This window comes from Heloderma suspectum, chromosome 9 (assembly GCF_057233095.1).
Source record: "Heloderma suspectum isolate Gila_16-S chromosome 9, 16-S_ref, whole genome shotgun sequence".
In the NCBI taxonomy this organism is placed as follows: Eukaryota; Metazoa; Chordata; class Lepidosauria; order Squamata; family Helodermatidae; genus Heloderma; species Heloderma suspectum.
The window spans coordinates 31499330-31511345 of record NC_139466.1 but is presented as its reverse complement, the minus strand read 5'-3'; the positions used below and the strand labels follow the sequence as shown (position 1 = coordinate 31511345).

At 44.0% G+C, this 12016-nt stretch overlaps 1 protein-coding gene across 7 annotated transcripts in view; it reads left to right on the top strand.

The window, feature by feature from the left end:
- Positions 1 to 12016, top strand: part of LOC146338574 (putative P2Y purinoceptor 10) — a 65866-nt gene that overhangs the window by 27217 nt on the left and 26633 nt on the right. For 4 of the 7 annotated variants that reach the window (XM_084814059.1, XM_084814056.1, XM_084814060.1 and 1 more), the window contains one exon: positions 4832 to 4998. The exons of the other annotated variants lie outside the window; for them this stretch is intronic. The gene's annotated coding sequence lies outside the window, so the exon portion shown is untranslated. The remainder of the gene's footprint in view (positions 1 to 4831; positions 4999 to 12016) is intronic. 7 annotated transcript variants of the gene reach the window in all.

Genomic DNA, 12016 nt, shown 5'->3' with positions numbered 1-12016 from the left:
GGTAGCCCCTATGGAGATGACTGAACCTGCCAAAATTCAGACAGTTTGGTCCAGTAATGTTTTGTACTAGCCATGCAAACAATTTCCTTTTCTCAGAAATTTAATCAGAAGGTAAAATAAATAAAAAACGGTCAGCCGCACAGGGGATTAGAGTTCCTAATCAGGAGGTGTTTAAGGTGACAATTAGGAGGTCACTATCCCTAATCTCTGATGGGTTGTTTTTTGTTTTGTTTTGGTTTTGGAAGTGCAAAATTACTTTCCTTTTGTCTGTCCTGAATCTGCCACTAACCTGAGGTTCTCATTAAGGGAAGAAAGAAAAATTAAACATCTCTTTGGCTGCAAATTGCAATACACATTACCTGGAAAGTCACACTGAATGAACTCAGCAGGGCTTATTTATTAATTGCAGTGCTGCACTTTCTCTACTCGATATAATTTTGTAAACCTCCCCCCTTATTTGCTTTCTTCTAAATTAAATAGCCCAAATATTGAAGTTTTTTGTAGAGGAGTTGTTCCACCCCCCTGATCATTTTGGCAGCCCTTTTCCCCAGGAAGGGTAAGATGAAGCAAACATCTAAAAAAATATGTAGAGCCTAGCCTGATCATATTCTTCTTATGGTTATTTGATGTACACAAGGGAAAACAAGCGACAGGCAATGAGGCAAAGTATCTTGGAAAATCAGCAAAAGTGATGATACTTCATATTATGTATAATGAGTACTGTTTTGCCCCACAGTATATATTGGACTGTGTATCAGTGTACTGCTTTGGCCACACATTGTTTGCGTGTGCACAATAATGTGTACGGTGCACTCACACAGCACACACACACACACAACCAAAGGAAAAGCAGATACAGGAAGAAAAAATTACCTATAGGTGAAGGGTGAGGGGAGAGGAAATAACGCTAAAGCCTAACAGAAGAGAAAAGAGGTTGTTTTTGTTTTGTATTCTTTGGTTTTTATAAGAATATAGAGTGCTGAAAATGGGAAGGGAAGGACTAGTCACTGAGAAGGGTGGAGAGCCAAAGAACAAAGTACAAAGCACGGAAACGAACTGCTGGGTTAAAAGTTCAGCCCTATTAGCACCTAGAGATGTCACTTTCCAAGGCTCAGTTCCCCATTCCCAACTCCTCCTCTCCCCCTCCCTTCTCTGGAAAATTGTTATATTTGCTCAGACAGGCTGTCTGGGCTTCAGAATTGTCAGAAGTGATCTGAATGGCCTTGTAGGCCAATCCGATGGCCTTGTAGGCCATTGTACAATCCTTGACCTTGTACAATCCGAAGGCCTTGTAGGCCCCTTCCAACCCTACTATTCTATGATTCTGTTCTATGAAGTGCTTCAGGTCTCTCCAACCTGCTTCGGACAGCTCTGGGCCCACTTCAGATTCAGACTGAAGTGGTCCAAATCACCCCAATTCACTTTGGAATTCAAGATTCAGACCGAAGCAGGGCACAGCCCTACTTAAAAGTACATCCTTTCAGGAACGGGTGGGTGATTCTTTTTCTCTGTCTCCCCATCAGAATGATGCTTTGTACTTGGACGCAGTGCTGCGTTCTGCCACTAGGTGCTGCTGAAAGGTCATTCACTGTCTTTTCACATATGAGGCCTTCAGCATCAGCCCTCATTCACCAAGGGGAAGTAAATAGATGGACTCAGTGGCAGAACAGGGCACTGCAACAAATCATTAAAACTAGTGATGGGGTGAAAGTGCTTTCCTACCTCCACAAGTCAATTTTCTAGCCACAAGGGTAGGGAGGCACATTTGTCCTTTGTGGGTGAGGTGAGGTACGAATAGGTCTAGGAGCTGATACCTCCTGTTTCAAAAGGTTTTTCATGAAGGGAAGAGTTTAAAAGTAACTAAAGAAGTTCATATCAGAGGTAGGGATGTAAGGGTGTTGTAAAATCCATTCAATCTGTATTTTGTGGATTGTCAAGTGCCTTTTGTTCCATCATCCACTCATTGGCAGAATCTGATTTTTTCCCAGGTTCCCAAATTTGCACAAATTCACACATGCGAAAATGCACAAATCCACCTCAAATTGCACAAATCCCCCCCCCCCATGCACATTTTCATGATTTAGCATGAAAGGTACATTTTTGGCCAGTGTTATTTTATTTCACATATTTTTCTACAGGAAACTTTGCATAAAATTCTGTAAAGTAAAAAAAAAAAAAAAAGTCCACAAGTCTGGGGATCTGTGCAAGTCAGGAAAAGATGGTGTAAATCCACAGGTCAGATTCATCAAAATCCAAATTCATTTGATTCCATTGTGGATTTCTCTGACATCCCTAATCAGAAGTAATATTGCACTCAACAACAAATGTGTTTATTGCAATGTATTTATATCCTGTCTTTCTAGATAAAAATCCTACTAGGGCAGCTTACAAGTAAGTTAGACATTCATTAATAAAAACATAATAAACAATATCAAAAATGAAAAGACACCATCAGAACCTTTCCCACAGGACAGCTGGTAGAGTAGATGGTGCTGTGGAGATGGAGGGGGGGCAGGCAGTCCAGCTGGAATAGGTGCCTGGTGTTATCCTCACCTGCCTCTCTCTGTCTCCTGGAATCTGACCCACATGCCAGCTAGACGTAGACAGCCCTGTGGGGGCAAATGAGAATCCAGCTGGAGCAGATTCTGAGGTGGTCTCGACCCGCCTTCCTTGCTTTCCTGTAATCCTTCCCACAAGGCATTTGGTGGTAGGGATGTGCAAATGTTGTTAAATCCATTCCGTTTGTGTGTTGTGGATTGCCAGGCATCTTTCATTCTGTCGTCCGCTCATTGACAGAATCAGGTTTTTTTAGCCAGAATGTTCTACTTGCACTAAGTCGCATTAGCTCTAATGCACACTTGCATAAATGTGCCAATTCACATTAGTTAATGCAAGTAGTGCAAATCCCATTCCCCAAAGTGAAAAACCAGTCCACAAGTGTGCAGAATCTGCATAACTCAGAAAAAGCCAGTACCCTCCAGAATCTGAAGGTCAGATTCATAGAAAACTGAACTCATTTGCATCTGTTGCAGATTTCTTCGACATCCCTAATAGGTTATAGATATTTGGCTGGTGATAGGGTAGCTAGGAGTCCTCTTTTGTCCTGGAGAGCTTTCTGTTTTCCTTGCATCATTCATTCATTCATTCATTCATTTATTACATTTCTATACTGCCCATTAGCCAAAGCCTTCTAATTTTAAGTTTCCAAAGCTAAGAACATACCACTAAGGACATCTACCACAGGATGTAGTGATGGCCACCAATTTGGATGGCTTTAAAAGGGGGTTGCACAAATTCCTGGTTGAAAAAGCTATCAGTGGCTACTAGTCCTGATGGCTATGTGCCACCTCCAGTACCAGAGGCAGTGAGCCTATGCACATGAATTGCTGGGGAACATGGGTGGGAGGGTGCTGTTGCTTGTGGGTTCCCCCAGTCAACAACAGTTGGTTGGCCACTGTGAGAACAGAATACTGGACTAGATGGACCCTTGGCTGATCTAGCAGGGCTCTTCTTATGTTCTTGACATAAGAAAAGTCTTTCAAATCTATTGTTTAAAATTCCAGGATTCCACAGGATGCTGTGTGTGTGACTGTACTGGGGTTTGTTGCTTTGTTTTCGCTCTCTCCTAGCCGTTTTCTATTTCTATGAGTTTAGACAATGTTGGAGTGGAGTGTACTATGTTCTGGGTCTTGGACTTCTCTCCTATCTTTCTCTCTTCTTATGGAACTACAAATCTCAATAAGCACTGGGAGCAGGGGGAAGAAAGCTGCAAGGGTCTTCCAGGGACTTCCAAATGATCATTAAGAGTAGAGGAGTAGAAGCATCAAGGCAGCAACTAGGGATGTGCAAATCCCTCAACATCTGGTCTGGGAGAGGGGAAATCCAGCCCTCTTGTGGCTCAGCAGATTTCCCTGGAGCCCCTGGCGCATCCTCCAGATTTTCTCTTTCTCTGTAAACAGGGCAAGATACTTCAGTTGCATATCTTGTGCAAATTACGGCCACAATTAGTGTATTTTGTATCATTCGAGGCCATAAAGTGCTTAGTTATACATAGGGATGTCAGAGAAATCTGCTGCAGATTCAAATGAGGCCGGACTTTTTGGAATCCAGCCTCAGGAATCCGCAGCGGATCAGGATCACTTACCTCTGCTCCAGGAGGACCGGAGGTGGAACGGCACTTGGCTGCTTCTTGCCAGCCAGAGCCATTTGCCTCCTCCCTGCTGATTGCCATGTCTTTAAAAAAAGAAAAGAAAAGGCAATCTAGAGTAGGGATGTCAGAGAATTCCACCACGGATCTCGGTGAGGCTGAATGCCAGTGCATTCAGCCCCCCGAAATCCATGGCGGAATGGCCTGCCACCCCCCCGCCCCCCGTGGATCCCCCCCCCCGGGACGAGACTTACCTGGGGCGGATGTTCCGGGTGGCGGCGGCTCTAGCGGTGGCTTCGGCGGTGGCAGCGGCGGTGGCTGGTCTTCCAACCGGCTGCCGCCGCCACCATTTGCATTCTCAACTTTTTATTTTTTTTACATCAGTGATAGGCTACGTAAAGACTTATGTAGCCCATCACGGCTGGGTTAAAAAAAAAAATGCATACGCAAATGGCGGCGGCTACAGCCACCGCCATTTGCGTTCCTTATTTTTCACCATCTTAGTCTATGTAAATATTTATGTAGACTAAGACGAAGACAAGAAAGGGGAACACAAATAGCGCCCAGTACTATTTACGGAGTAAATATTTACGTAGACTAAGACGGCGAAAAATAAGGAACGCAAATGGCGGCGGCCGTAGCCGCCACCATTTGCGTATGCATTTTGTTTTTGTTTTTACCCAGAGCCCTCTGCGGCCGGAAATCTGGCTGCGGACGGCCCTGGCCTGGGCCGCCGTCGAATCGCCACCGTCGAGGATTCCGGGGAGGAGGACAAGATCGCCCCCCCCATCAAGGATTCCGGGGGTGGGACGGAACGCCTCTCCCCCCCCATGAACAGAATCCGTGGAAAGGTAAGTGACTTTCGTACGTCCCTAATCGAGAGGATGTGCCCATAGACTTATATGCAAATTAGAGTCATGAATCTTGCATATAAGTCTATGTGTCCATAGGCTTATACGCAAGATTCACGGCTCTATTTTGTGTATAAGTCTATGGGCACATGCGATCAGCAGGATGTGCCCACAGACTTATACACAAAATAGAGCCGTGAATCTTGCATATTCCCCAGATTGTAAGGTGCATCAACTCACATATGGATGATTTTTTTTTTCGTCATGTGGAAAAATATGCAAATAATTACGTTAGAGGTTTCATAACAATTTACATAATTTACCTTAGTACGTAACATTTAATGTATTGTCCCCCATTCCAGTCAACTTTTCCTCAGCAGAAACTTCTATATTTCCTTATGAATAAATATGCGTAAATTTTGGGAAAGTAAAAAAAAATAAAGTTGTGAAAGTCCACAGACTCCATGTGGCCTGAGGGGATCACTCCACTGTGCATTTCACAGGTTTGTGTTCTTAGAAATCTGAGCTCGTTTTAGTCCATCACGAATTTCTCCAGCATCCCTAGTTATACTTACATTGCAGCCACAATTAGGGATGTACGAAAGTCACTTACCTTTTCGAAGGGTGACATTCATGGGGGGGGAGGCGCTCTGTCCCTCCCCCCAAAATTCTGGCCGGGGGGGGAGGCCCTCCGTCCCTCCCCCCCGAATCCTGGCATAGCGTCTACACTATTTGTGTTCCCCTTATTTTCGCCGTCTTAGTCTACGTAAATGTTTATGTAGACTAAGACATGCCAAAATAAGGAATGCAAATGGCAGCGCTCATGGGTGCTGCCATTTGCATATGCGCGGTTTTTTTTCTTTTAAATCAGCCATGATAGGCTACGTAAACATTTACGTAGCCTATCACAGTGTTTTTTAAAAATCTAGCCGTGATAGGCTTCATAAATCTTTATGTAGCCTATCATGTTTTTTTGTTTTTTTAACTGGAAATGGCGGTGGTGGCAGCCGGTCAGAAGACCAGCCGCCGCAGCCGCCGCCGCCGCCAAACCGCCGCCGCCGCCACCAGGAAGATCCGCCCAAGGTAAGTCCTGTCCTGGGGGGGGGGACGGGGGGGCAGACCGTTCCGCCACCGATTTCGGGGGCCCGAATGCGCTGGCATTCAGCCTCCCCAAGATCCGTGGCGGAATTCTCTGACATCCCTAGCCACAATGTAGGTATAACTAAGGAATTTATGGCCACAAATGGGGTAAAATACACTGATTACAGCTGTAATTTGTACAAGATACATTAATTGCTGCTGCGATTGAAGTATCTTGCCCTGTTTACAGAGAGAGAAAAAGCCTCTGAAATCCAGGGGATGCGTCTCCAGGGAGGGTTTATCTGCTGCGCACTCTGCAGGTTAGATTGTCAGGAATGCAACCACATTCAGGTTTGTGGCAGATTTCTCCAGTATCCGCAGCAAAAGCTTGACTGACTGCAGGAACGGTGATTATGTATCTCTCACCCCTATGTCTCTCTCATCTTGCACCATCTGCCTTCCCTGGAACTCATTCAGGAAGCAAGCAAGCATAAGATAAAGGAGGAAGAGGGAGGAGGTGAAAGAGAGAGTGCAAGGAAGAAAGAACGAAAGCAAAAAACATGTGTGGTTGTGGTGGGGTTGGGGAAGAAAGAGGAAATATGCATAGAATATACTGCAATTTATGTTAAATATTTATGCAAGGCTGTGTTCCTACCTCATTATTTGAAGTCTTTGCCTTTGCCTGCCCCCTCCGATTTTTGTTTATAGTATTTCTAAATGTCCACCTTTACCTATAAATTAGCACAGCCTTTCCCAACCTGGCGCCCTCCAGGTGTGTTGCATAGCTGGCTGGGGAATAATGGGAGCTATAGTCCAACACATCTGGGTGGACCCAGGCTGGGGAAAGCTGAAATAGCAAATGCAAATTTGTGACCCCTTTGGTCAAATCCTTTTATGAGGGGAGGGGTGATGAGTAAGTGGCCTCCCTAGCTTGATATTTCTTTCCCATTTGTGGATAAACTCCATGAAATTGTTCATCCCCGGTATGCCATCCATATTTGAGGAGTCTGAATGAGGCCCACCCCAAAACAAAGTATTCGTCATGTGACGTTGACAAAAGAAATGGAACAATGCTAGGATGTTAGGGATACATGGCTTTCTGTGTGTGTGTGTGTGTGTGTGTGTGTGTGTGTGTCTACTCACATAGCAAGAGCTGCTCATGCCTCTAGTTTCCTTTTTTGCATTTTCTGTAGGGCTTGACCTAGCCTCTCTTCTGTTCTTTAAGCCAGTTGCTGAACCATTCTAAATACACACTGAGTATTCCAGCGACCACAGAAAGATGTACAGCCCTGTTTGTTTGTTTGTTCTTCCTATACAAAGAAAAATGTTTTATCAAATACTGCAGCTTTGAGGCCTGGCATGATGTAGAGAAGCCAGTGGGAGAGGGTGATGGGCAATAAAGTGAGGAATATTTTCTCAGTCCTAGTGGTGCCACTAGGCTTTACCTTGGGGCTGATGTCAATGGCCCCATGGCCCAGCCCAGGTGGACCCAAATGGCCATCCTTCTTGTTTTTTGAAAACATTTTATACTTAGGGAGTGGCCTCCCAGGCATCTACATGGTCACAGATGTTAAACTGATTACTTTTACTTTGAAAATATGCTGTCCTTTTCTACAACGAGGGTGGTAATAATTCCTAATCACTGCGCTTAGCATCAAGGCAGCAGAAGAAAATTCCTTTGTATTCCTATTGTGGTGATGGTGCGAAGCTTTACATGAAATGTGAAACTGCTTTCTTTCTTTTTTAATCTGGGTTAGCAAACAGTTTTGTTTGCTTTAAAACAATAACAACAACAACAACCCTCTGATATATCAGGAATATAAGAACATAAGAGCCATGCTGGATCAGAACACGGGTCCATCTAGTCCAGCATTCTGTTCACACAGAGGTCAACCAGCTGTCAATCGGGAACCTACAAGCAGGACATGAGTGCAAGAGCACCCTCCTGCCCATGTTCCCCAGCAACTGGTGTACTGGAGGGAGCACATAGCCATCAGGACTAGTAGCCTTTGATAGCCTTTTCCAGGTATTTCTCTAACCCCCTTTTAAAGACATCCAAGTTGGTGGCCATCATTCCATTGTTTAACTATATGCTGTGTGAAGAAGGACTGTCTTTTACCTGCCCTGAATCTCCCACAGATCATCTTCATAGGATGACCCCAGGTCCTGGTATTTTTAGAGAGGGAGAAAAATATCTCCCTACCCACATTTTCCACACCATGCATAATTTTGTACACCTCTATCATGTCTCCCCTTAGCCTCCTTGTTTCCAAGCTAAATAAGCCCAGTTGTATTGAAGAAGTCGTAAAACGTGGAATGGCAAGAGAAGAGAGGAGAAGAGAAATGTATCATAACTCAAGTGATACACATGGCTGTCTAAAGGGAAGGGGGGGCATAAGACCATTAAAGGCACAATCCTATGCATGTTTAGGCAGAGAAAATGTCCTACAACTCCCAGCATGCCCCAGCCAGCCATACTTTTTTTCTGTCTAGTCATGCACAGGATTGTGCCTTAAGTCCAGGGTCTGAAATTATCTAGCTGCACCACTGATGCTCTCAGCCCTGCCCTCTGGCCGAGGGTGGCTGCTAGTTTGTGGGAGCTATGACTTCCTCTGCTGGGAGATAAGGACTTTCCTCCCAGAAGCATGTTCTAAACATAACAAACCAGGCAGCACAGATGATCTTCCTTGGGACTAGCATGTCAGAGAATTCTGGCCTAGTCTTTCCCTAGCATCCTGGTTTTGTACATGCTGGTGGTATTTTATGCAGAGGAACCTTCAGACAACAAGCTCTTCCATGGACTTGCTTGAAATAGTATCGTCCAGTCACAAGAACCTCCTATGGAACCTCTGATGGGTTTGGACATCAACCCCAACGTATAAGTGAAATCTTGTTTATTTCAATGGAACTGAAGCATGGCTACATTCGTCTGGATCTAATCCTAGGGAAATAGATGTAAACCTTATACTTATTTTTATTTATTTATTGTTAAATTTATTAATCGCCCAGCTGGCTGGTCACCCAGCCACTCTGGGCGATGTACAACATACAATAAAACAGTTTAAAACAATAAAATTCTACAATAAAAACATTTTCTCAAATACCCTAACCCACCCCAAATGCCTGCCTGAATGACCATGTTTTTAATGCACGACGGAAGCTCATTAAAGAGGGGGCATGATGGAGTTCCCTAGGGAGGGAGTTCCACAGAGTGGGGGCCACCACAGAAAAGGCCCTCTCCCTCGTCCCCACCAGTCTAGCTGTCCTGGCTGATGGGACAGAGAGAAGGCCATCCCAGGCTGATCTTGTTAAGCGGCCTGTCTGGTGCTGCTGGAGGCGCTCCTTAAGATAGGCTGGGCCGGAACCATATAGGGTTTTAAAGGTCAAAACCAACACCTTGAATTTGGCCCGGAAAACAACTGGTAACCAGTGCAACTCCTTCAGCACTGGAGTGGTGTGATCTCGCCGGCGGCTGCCTTTAATCAGGCGAGCCGCCGCGTTCTGTACCAGCTGCAGTTTCCGAACCGTCTTCAAGGGTAACCTATACCTATTTCCCTAGGGTTGGATCTAGATTAGTTAATCATGCTTTAGTTCTATTGAAATCAATGAGACTTAAGGGTTAATGTGTGTGTGTGTGTGTGTGTGTGTGCGCGCGCGCGCGCGCACGCGCGTGTGACTAAAACAATCCTTGGCGGACATCCAAGTGTCCCTTGTTTTACTTAAGTTTCCATTCTGTTTGGAGTAATAGGATCAATGCAATAATAATTTACATTATTATCATGATATGCTTCCCAATCAATTGGTCTTACTGAAATCTAATATCCCAGAAGCAGAAGTACGATATTCTTTGAGTGGGGGAAAAAAGGGAATTTTAAAAACTGGCATTCTCAGGGAGGCCCTTTTGATAAAGGGTTTAATGTATCATGCGGAAAGAAATGACAAGAGTCATACATATGGAGTAGCAGTACAATACCTTGGTCATATTATTCGAGGCGAAAAATACGCCATACTCCAACTCATTATACAAGGGAAAATGGATCAATAGGAAGAAGACGAACATCATGGCTAAAGAATTTGAGAGAATGGTTCAGCTGTACTTCTATACAACTATTCAGAGCAGCGGAGTCAAAAATGAAAATAGCTGTAATGAAAGCTAACCTCCGATAGGAGATGGCACCTTAAGAAGAAGGAGGGAGGGGAAAAAATTAACTGAATTTTATTGGCAGAGGAAACTGAGTGGCACAAATGAATAAAGCTAAACAGAATAGAGATCTATTAGAAATATTTCTCATGAGGCCTGGCACTTTTCGAGGGGTGCTTCTACATGAGGCTTTTAATGGGTGACCAGCCTGCCTCATTCATGGAATGTGATGAAGGGTCCAGACAATATTGTCATCGATTTGTAACTCTCCCATGTTTTCCCACCTCTTCTTTTGACCTCTTTCTTACTGTGGAATATCCATTGAGGAAGAAAAGGCAGAATAGCTACCCAATGCCTCCTGACAGTTAGCACTAGGTCGCATCTGTCTGGAAGCACCCTAGATCACTAAGCATTAGAAAATTAATAGAATTATAAAACATATCACAAGGATATTTCAAGCCGAGGAAGCCACATCAAACCTATAATACTGTGGATGGCAGATGTTAGTATTGGCTTAGTGCACCTTCCCCAACCTGGTGCCTTCTAGATGTTCTGGACTACAACTCCAGCATCCCTGGCCACTGGCCATGCTGGCTGGGGATGATGGGAGTTGTAGTGCAACACATCTGTGGGGCACCAGGTTAGGGAACACTGGCTTAATGGATCGACAAGATGTTAACCATATCTGGACACTTTGTAAAAGGACCAATTTAAAAAACCCATGATGATGTACATCATTAATGAGATCTCTGAAACAGAAGTAATACCAGAACCCAAAGTGTGCATTCTTAAGCATGCCAAAAAAGTGTGACCAAGAAATATATAAATATATACCTGCCCAGACCCTAAGATCATCCTCAGCAGTTCTTCTCTAGGAGCCCCTGTCAAAGGAAGTGAGGTGGGTGTTTACTAAGAAGAGGGCCTTTTCTGCTGTGGCATCCCGGTTGTGAAATGAGCCTCCCAGAGAGGCTCGCCTGGTGCCGGTCTTAGAAATCTTTCCATCGCCAAGTGAAGACCCTATTTTCCCAGGCATTTCAGTCTTTCAGTTTCAGTTTTAAACCTGTTACTGTGCTTTAAATCTTTTCATTGCTGCTAGGTTTTATTTTGTGTTTTTGCTTCTATTTTATACTATAGTTTTAAACTTTTGTAGTGGATCTTATGTTGTATTTTCTGGATTTAATTGTTTTGATCCACCCAGAGAGCTTCAGCTATTGGGCAGTATAGAAATGTAATAAACAAACAAACAAACAAACTGGATTGGAACCCCTTCGTGCATATTAGTTTCCTCAGGAACTGTATAAGCAAAACACTGCAAAGTAAGATTGAAACCTATGAAAATAGAATGACTCAGAAGACAAAGAGAGGTGTTAAATTTAGTTAAGTCAAGAGCATATCAAGATCCTGCTACACAGGAACAAACACTGCCGGAACTGGGGCCCCTGTTGCTCATTTTGTACCAAACAGCATCTCCATTCCTGATATTAATCACCATTTTTCAAATTTGCTAAAGGAAGTTTCGATTTCTCTCTTTATATGTAACAAATGACTTTCTTATGTCTATAAACTCCCTTCTGGTATTGCACGTTGTTCAGTGTGACTTTTATATCACGCTCCATTGTATGTATGTGAAATAAAGTTCATTTTTCAAATGATTCGTTAGTTGGTTTTTTGGTCCCACAAACTGCATTACAAGCTCAGAAATGTATGGACTTTTACAGCAGATTGCATTTGGATCCGCATTCAGGTCCCAGAGGTACGAGCTGGGAAAATTCTGCTCAAAAAGGAACTGAAACAAAT